Here is an 8331-nt window from a genome sequence, read left to right as displayed (position 1 = left end):
TATTTTGTATTCTGAGGCCAGATCAGTCACACATATACCACCTTCTTGCTTTTCTACAATTTCCTTCTTCAATTCAAAGATTATTTTCTTCAAACCTTACCATTCTTGCTCTGCTCATTCTTGTTACCTTCATTATTGCTTTGAACTTTATTGTCGCCTTCATTTCTGTTCTGCTCTTTCTGTTTACTGCCATGCTTCCTTTGCACTTTTTTTGGAGCCATACTGGATTGAATAATACTGTACTGTACTGTATGTGCTAAAAAGTACACAAAAAAGCTTCAAATCAAGTGTGCGCAGGTATATCTATGACTGCGATCTTGATTGGAGGAAGCCACCATGACCTCATGTGAGAGTGGGGAAGATGGTCGCATTTGTGATCTTTATCCGATGTGGAGTTTGTGAATGGAAACAAAATTTTTTTTGGTACTGGGGATCGAACTTGGGACCTTGAGCTTGTGAGGCAGGCAGTGGAAGTACTGAGCTAAATCCCTGGCCCTGGAAGCAAAACTTTGAAGAACCTTGTGGTTCACAAACCAAATTGTTCTCAGAAGCATTCATAAACCGAGGTATTACATTTATATTTATTTTAAATCAGTTGCTCTAATGAACACTGACTGATACAGATTTTGACACTAGATTTTGATACCAGGAGTGGCTCTAGAGAAACAGAATTGTAACGATGAAATTCTTTAATGGTTTGAATAGTTCCTGGAGTTATTTATCTAGTTTGATGAAAGCTAAAGATACCATGGTCTCTCCTGACAATGTATGCAGTACTTACTGATAGCCCATCATGTGAATTGCTAAAAGTGATGTGCAATGTAGATTCCTTTGATTATCCTAAGATAATAGTGAGATGCAAGGAATTTAGTAACTCTATATAGGACACTTTTGAATATTTTTGGCAGAGTGGGAAATACAATGACGTTAGCTAGTTGCTTTAGTAACTACTGGACATACTAGAAAAAGGAAATAATGAACTCAGAGCAGGCATGAAAAATCTAAAGTCTTCTGAGTGTGAAGACAAGTTAATAAAAGAACATAAGGAGCTCAAAGATCCAAATTCCCAGTTCTAGACACACATAAAGAATCTAAAAATTTCTAAGTGTGTCTACAGACAGTCTTCTGTGCTGTAGCCATAGGGCTGAGACTGCAGAAAGTCAAATGCAAGCCCTCATAATTGAATTTGCTGAAATACATCATAAATTTAATGCTCAGTCTCAAATAGTATCTGAAGTAAAGTTGAGGGGTCTGATCAGAAAAGAATAGAATCCTGTAAATTGGGATGGAAGTGTTTGGGAGTATCCTAATGAGACTGGGGCTGTTGAGTGCCTAGACTTTAATGAGATTATTTTTCCAGAAGACAAGATGTCCCACCTCAAAGAGACAGAGGCATGCCCACCCCCACCCACTGTGGTATTAGCCTCTCCTCCTATAACTGAGGCAATTAATCCTGCATTTCCTGGTGCAGTTAACAAGCATGATAATGCTGACACTTTGCAGGACCACTCACCTTTGCTTCTAGGCCTGTAACCATGCTCAAAGCCCAGAAGGCCTCTAAAAGATGAGGTATACAGTGTGACCCATGAGGAGGTCTGCTATACTCCCAACTTCTTGAGTTTTCTAACTTTTATAAGCAGAGGTCTTCTGAACAAGTGTGGCAATGAATTTTAAGTGTGTGGGATAATGGTGGCAAAAACATACACCTAGACTTTGGTTGATATGGGTCCATTAAGTAGAGACTCTGAATTTAATGTTTAAACTTGGAGAGTTAAAAAGGTGTTAATAGTTTACTTGGCTGGCTGGCAGAAGTATGGATCAAAAGGTGGCCCATTGTAAATGAGTTAGAGAGGCCTGATAGTCCTTCATTTACTGTTGATGAGGAAATTCAAAGTCTCCAGGAAATGGGTATGTTGAAATTGATTTGTCATGTTAAACCTAACACTCCACACTGGGGTGATCTGGAAAAATGTACCCTTCACTAACACCTTGAGAATCAGATTCATGAGGGGAGCCTTAGCATCCCTGTAGGGCCCTGTCATTGCTCTGTCTGTATGCCAGATTTTATAGTGGGGACCACAGTTACACAATTGGGAAAGCCAAGAGCAATGGGCTTAACTGGATCCCAAAGTGCCAAGGGGCAAGTGGCAGCATTTAATCACCAAAGACAAGCTGCATGTACTTACTGTAATGGACAGTAGAAGCAGAGCAATGCTCAGAATGGTCTGACATATATAGACCTATGGCATTGGCTGATTAGCCATGTTGTCCCCAGAAGTAAAATAGAGAGCCTACTACATTTTTACTAAATTTACATAACAAAAAAGTAGGGGTAAATGAACAAAAAACTTACCTCAAATTGTAGTAACAGAGAATCATGGCCCCTCAACCAGTTCCCAGATTAAGTCAGTTTACACACCCAGAACCCCTTGAATGAAGGGGTGATGGTTTCCTTTGTGGAAGGATCCTAGTGCACCACCAAAAATTTAACTTTCTCCCATTTTTCCCCAAAGGGACCTAAGGTCTTCAACCAGGGTAACTGTACATGGGGAGAAGGGAAATGATTAGACATTTTGGGGGCTTCTGGACACTGATTCTAATCTAACACTGATTCCAGAGCACTCAAAACATCATTATCACCCTCCAATAAGGCTGAGGGCCTTTGGAGTTTAGGTGATTAATGGAGTTTTAGCAAAGGTCCAACTCACTGTGGGTCCAGTAGGTCCCAGAATCTATCCTGTAGTCATTTTGCCCTGCCCCAGAATGCATACTTGAGATAGATATATTAAGTACTTGGCAGAATCCCCACATTGGTTCTCTAATCTGTAGTGTGGGGTCATTAGGTTGCAAAGGCCAAATGGAAGCCATTAGAGTTATGTTTACCTGCTACAATAGTAAACCAAAAAAGGGCATCTCTGGAGGGTTAGCAGAGATTAGAGGCACCATCGAGGCTTTTCAAGATGTAGGAGTTGTGGTTACAACCACCTCCCTATTTAATTCTCTTATTTGGCCTATACAGAAGATAGACAGGTCTTGGAGAAGATGGTGGATTATTGCAAACTGAGTGAGGTAGTGACTCCAATTGCAGCTTCTGTTGCAGATGTGGTTTCCTTGCTTGATCAAATTAACACATTTCCTGGTACTTGATATGCAACTATTGATTTGACAAATGCCTCTTTCTCCATACCTATGCCTAGGGCCCATCAGAAACAATTTTTTTTCTGTTGGTGAGGCAGTAATACATCTTCTCTGTTCTACTTTAAGGTTATATTATATATCAATCAGGTCTCTATTCAGTGTGTTTGATTTATTTTTAAAAATCTCTATGCCAATACTTCTCAACTTTTATTAGTATAGGTAGTGTTAGTCTTCAAACTTCAAACATTTAAAAAAAATAGTTTTGGTCTTCATATTTCCATATAAAGTTTTTGAATCAGTTTGTTTATTTTCAGAAAAAAGTTTCCAGGTACTTTCACGTAAATTGTGTTTTCTTTTGAAATCAATTTAGGAAAAATTGACATCACAGTTGAATCTTTTGACCAATGAATATGGCATATATCTGTTTGTTTATATTCTTTTAGATAAATTTCAAAAATAATTTACTCTTTTCAATATGCATATTATTCACATATTTTATCCAATTTATCCCAAGGTATTTAATATTTTTAAAGTATTAGAAATGACAATTTTTAATATTTGAATTCTCTTAGTGTATAAAATTTTGCAAATATATTCTTCAACTTTAACTTTTCTTTTTAACACATTGTGTGTAATTTGCATGATCATTTTGATTGTGAATAGATTGTTTTATTTCTTCTTTTTATATCTGGATGCAATTTATTTCTTTTTCTTGCCTTATTACATTGGAGAGGACCAAACAATCTTGAATAGATACAACGAAAGTGGACATGCCTGCCATTCAGGGTTTTGCCATTAAATATGATCTCATCTGTGAATGCGTTATAGAAGTCTTTTAGTAGGTTGAAGATTTTCTAGTCTATTTCTTCAGATTTGTTTTAAAAATCAGGAATGATTTTGGTGAAATACTTTGCTTATATCTATTAAAATAATGTTTTAGTTATCTATTGTTATGTAAAAATATTACCACAAACTTAGCAACTTAAAACTGTATTTTCTTGTTAGTTTTGGTAATGGGCAAATGGTGGATACTAAAGACAGTGTTTTGGAGCTGGCTGCCCCCTTCCACTGCCCCAGTGTCACTGGGCTTCACACTTACCTCTGTCCAGAGGTGGCTGGCAGATCAGGGAGATGGAGCAGAGTTGGCCCCAGAGGACAAGGATTTCTTGAAGACTGGAGGGAAGGAGCTAGCTACAGAGTGTGAAGCCACCAGAAGCCCTCAGGGAACTGATTATCCCACTGATCCAGAATGGCTATCTCAGGCAGACTTGGCCAAAGCCCCAGGGCTCTTCTCAGAGATCTTGACAGAAGCGGTACTGTTCTAAGCCATGAAGGAGCTCTATGAGGAATCCAAGATGTCTCTTGAGGAGAGTAAGAATATGGGTGTTAATCTCATGTTTGCTATCCCTATGACCCAAAAAGGATGCACACCTAATGAGGAAGGGGTACACAGAGAAGCCCAGAAAAGACAGTGCCAGAGGCTGATTATAAGGCAGTCCCTGTGGAGGCCTAAAGGCTGGCCATGCTGCAGGGCATGTGGTAGAAAACTGGTGAGAGCATTGGCTGCACTTTCAATCAAGTGGTAAAGCCCTATGTAAACTTACTGAGGCCCAAGAGGTTAGGGCTACCCACCTGACCATGGCCCAGATGGGAAGCAAGAGAAGGATAAAGAAGACCAACCTCAAGGGCTGGTGCCTGAAGGAGCTGTGGTGGTCCTTTCTGGCCCTCATGGAGACCTCTAGGGAAAGTGGAAGTTGCCTACAATGTGAAGGCCATGGTTCCTCTAGCAGTGAGCCTATGCATGGTGACTTTTAGCAACTACTACCTGTGACCTGTGTCCCAGCAGGAATTTGACAGACATTCTGGCCAGGTGAGCAGAACTTCTTCGGGGCAACAAATTGAAGCAGATCTGTCACTGGAAGGTTATCCAGAATGAAAACCTACATGAGCAGTGGGAAGACTCAGAGAGGAAATGGAAACACCCTCCAGACCAACAGGATGGGCCTGCAGCCAAGAGAGAGAAAGCAGCCACTAGGAGTTAGCACTGGCTGCACAGGGACCTGTGTGTGTGCTTTGAGGACAAGCTGCACAAGGGCAGCCAGTACTACAATACCAAGATGATGATTGAAGATATTCTGAACCCAGGTACATGTGTGTGAGGACAGATGAAGGCTAAGTTCTGGACTGTGTGATTGAAGACATGCTGGTTCCTAAGGTTGAAGGCGATCACATGATGGTGATGCTGGGGCCGCAGGCTGAAAGGTGAGACATCTGCTGGGCTGGGACAGAGCATGGAGCTGGGGTTTGATGCAACTGCAGTGAGGGAGTGAGCTGGTGGAGCTTTGCCACAAGGCTGTCTCCCAGTACATGGGCTCCAGTGACTCAGATGAAGTCTGACTGTGGGACCACTCCCATCCTGCAGGGTAACACTTTTTTTCTAAGTTTTTTTTTATTTCATAAAAAAAATTCATAACCAAATAATGAGAATAAAAATAGTTTTTATACTGTGTATATTTATCTTCAAATTACTCAGCACAAGACATAAACCAAAAAAATTCTTACAAAAAAGAAATGGATAATAACATAAACTTCCTTTTCAAGGAAGTAAGACAAACTATTTGTATAAATGAAACAAATTAGTATATATATTGCAATATTTTTAAAACAACAGAATATGTAATTTGGGGAAGCGTATGAGCTTCTACTTCTTATTTATCTCTCTTCTACTTTGCTATTGATAGATATAGATACAGATATGGATATAGATATAGATATATGTTCTCTCTATGCCTTGGAGAGGGTGACAAGGTAAGTGCTTCATCCTCCTCATGGTGTGGTCTTGCAGTGTGATACAGAGGATGGGGGTGGGTGCATGGACTGGAAAGGAGACTAGAAACAAATCCAGTATTTATTGGAATTGACTGTATGACAAAACAATTTGAAATATTCATAGAAGAATAAAATCATAAAAAAGAGTGCAGACAGTGCTAGATAGACTTAGTTCCTTGTTACAAGATCTCACAAGACTACAGCCAAAGTGTTAGATTAAGCTGCAGTTTGATGTGATGCTCACCTTAGGAAGCACTTACTTTTAAATTCAGATTCAAACATTGTTGCTGAAAGTGCTCAATATTTGCAGGTTTCTTGGTGGCTGTGAGAGGCTCCCCTCAGGACGTTTTTGTGTGACTGCTCCACAGAGTAGATCATAAAATGGTAGATTGGATCTTCGAAGCAAGCAAGGAAGAGTGTTTTATGTGATGTAATTGCATATGTGTAATCACATATATTATTTAAATTTTGTTGTAATGCTTAAAAGCAAGTCATTTGTCCTCACATTGCAAGGAAAGTAATTATACAAAGTTATGAATACCAGATGCTGAGATTCCTTTTGCCCCAAACTGCGGAGTGGTTGTTTCTTTTTTTGTTTTTTGGTACCTGGGATCAAACTCCAGACCTTATGCTTGCAAGGCAGGCACAGGAACCACTGAGCTAAATCTCTGGCCCTGGAGTGGTTGTTTCTTAAGTCTCAGGTTGTTTTTAGGTTATTTATGATCTCCAGAGTTTTACAGTGCTTTCTCCTGTGATCATAAGGTGTTTTTTTTTTTTTTTTCTTTTTTTGGTGTCTTTGGATTCACAATCCCACTCTTAATTTCAGGATGACATTGTTCCACTTTTCTAAGCTCTTCCCCATTCATTCATCATGACCTGGAAACTTCTCAAGATACTAAAATGATAGAATTTTAAGTGTCACTACATTTGAGTTGTTTCTTAGGGATGAGTGTCCTTCATATCCAGCACTGTTTCATGTATTTATCCACTTATATTTTGTTTTTGCTACTTTAGGCAATAGAATAAAGCTAATGTGTTTTATTGGACTTCATATAGAATTTGAAGCCTCATAGATTTTATTTACTAACTATATTAAATAGCATGCTAAATACATTTTTAAGAGTCTGCTCTCTTTCTGTCTTCTTTGCTGTGCTTGGGTTTGAATCCAGGGCTTTGTGCTAAAAAACCACTTTCACTGATAGGATGCAGCTGTAGTATGTGCTCATTATTTCCAGAAAAATAAAGTGTCAACCCCTCTTATTATTCAAAATTTATTTTAATGTAAAATTTATTACCAGATCATTATGCTTTTATAGATTACTTGAAAAAAACAGAAACAGAAAGAAATATTAAAATTGCCTTTAATCAATACTACTACATCAATACTACTAATGATGATATTGGGTAATATTTTTAATTTTTTAAAATATATAGGGATCTCTGCTCCCAATACTATATAAAAAGCATTTTTGGTGATAATATCTACTTTTCAAAATACAATTTTCAGCGATGGAATAAAAATCTGTAGATACACAACTTTTTTAATTTAACTACCACCACACCCCTTCAGGAATATTGAGATAATTTTAAATTTTCATTGTTGTAATTAACATCTTTTACATAAATTTTTGTTCATACTTCTGGTTATTTCTTTTTTAAAAGAGGATTCTGAATATATAAACAATAGGTCAATTTTTGTTAAAAACAAAGAGAACTGATTTCTTTTGTTTGTGAAAGGTATTTCTCTCTTGCCAGAGGTGGAATACTTTTTTTTTAGAATTAGAGTTGATTGATGCTAGAGATCATTTTGTCATATTACATTGTAACACTACAGGTGTAAATAAACTTTATTTAGTCAAGTCACTTCTCTGTAGACATGCTAGTTAATTGAGAAATCTTATAACTGGGAAGAAGATTCTGAAAGATTAATGAAGGTTGTTGAAAGAGCAAGCAGACAGTGATCCACATGCTGAGATAATTTTTCTGTTTCCTTTGTCATTTACACCATTCAAAATTAAATATAATAGTGGAAAAATATGAATTCAGTAAAAATATATATGAAAAGCCTACATCTATTGACAATGCATGGAGTTATGATCTGTAATCAGACCACTGGTGTTCAAATTCTGGTCTTCCCATTCATTATTGTGAAGACATCTTAAACTCTTTGGATTGGAGTTTTTACACCTATTAAATGGTAACAGTGTAATCCCTCAAATAGCTTTAAAAGGAATTAGTTAGACACTAAATGTACAGTATTTAGAATCATGCTTGTCACATAGTGAACCCCTGAGACCCCTAGTACATAGTATTAGTGTCAATTCTCTCTATATATTTATAAATAATGCAATTTTTTTTTGGTAC

General features: G+C 37.7%; 1 pseudogene; it reads left to right on the top strand.

Annotated features, from left to right (window-relative positions):
* Nucleotides 1-4159: 4159 nt before the first annotated feature.
* Nucleotides 4160-5535, top strand: LOC101708565 (G-patch domain and KOW motifs-containing protein pseudogene; annotated as a pseudogene).
* The last annotated feature ends 2796 nt before the right edge of the window (nucleotides 5536-8331 follow it).

The sequence above is a fragment of the Heterocephalus glaber genome, unplaced genomic scaffold (genome assembly GCF_053883595.1).
Source record: "Heterocephalus glaber isolate CG9 unplaced genomic scaffold, H.glaber_assembly_v1.0 deba00001442, whole genome shotgun sequence".
Classification (NCBI taxonomy): Eukaryota; Metazoa; Chordata; class Mammalia; order Rodentia; family Bathyergidae; genus Heterocephalus; species Heterocephalus glaber.
The sequence above is the reverse complement of the archived record's forward strand: the minus strand, read 5'-3'. Positions and strand labels throughout refer to the sequence as shown.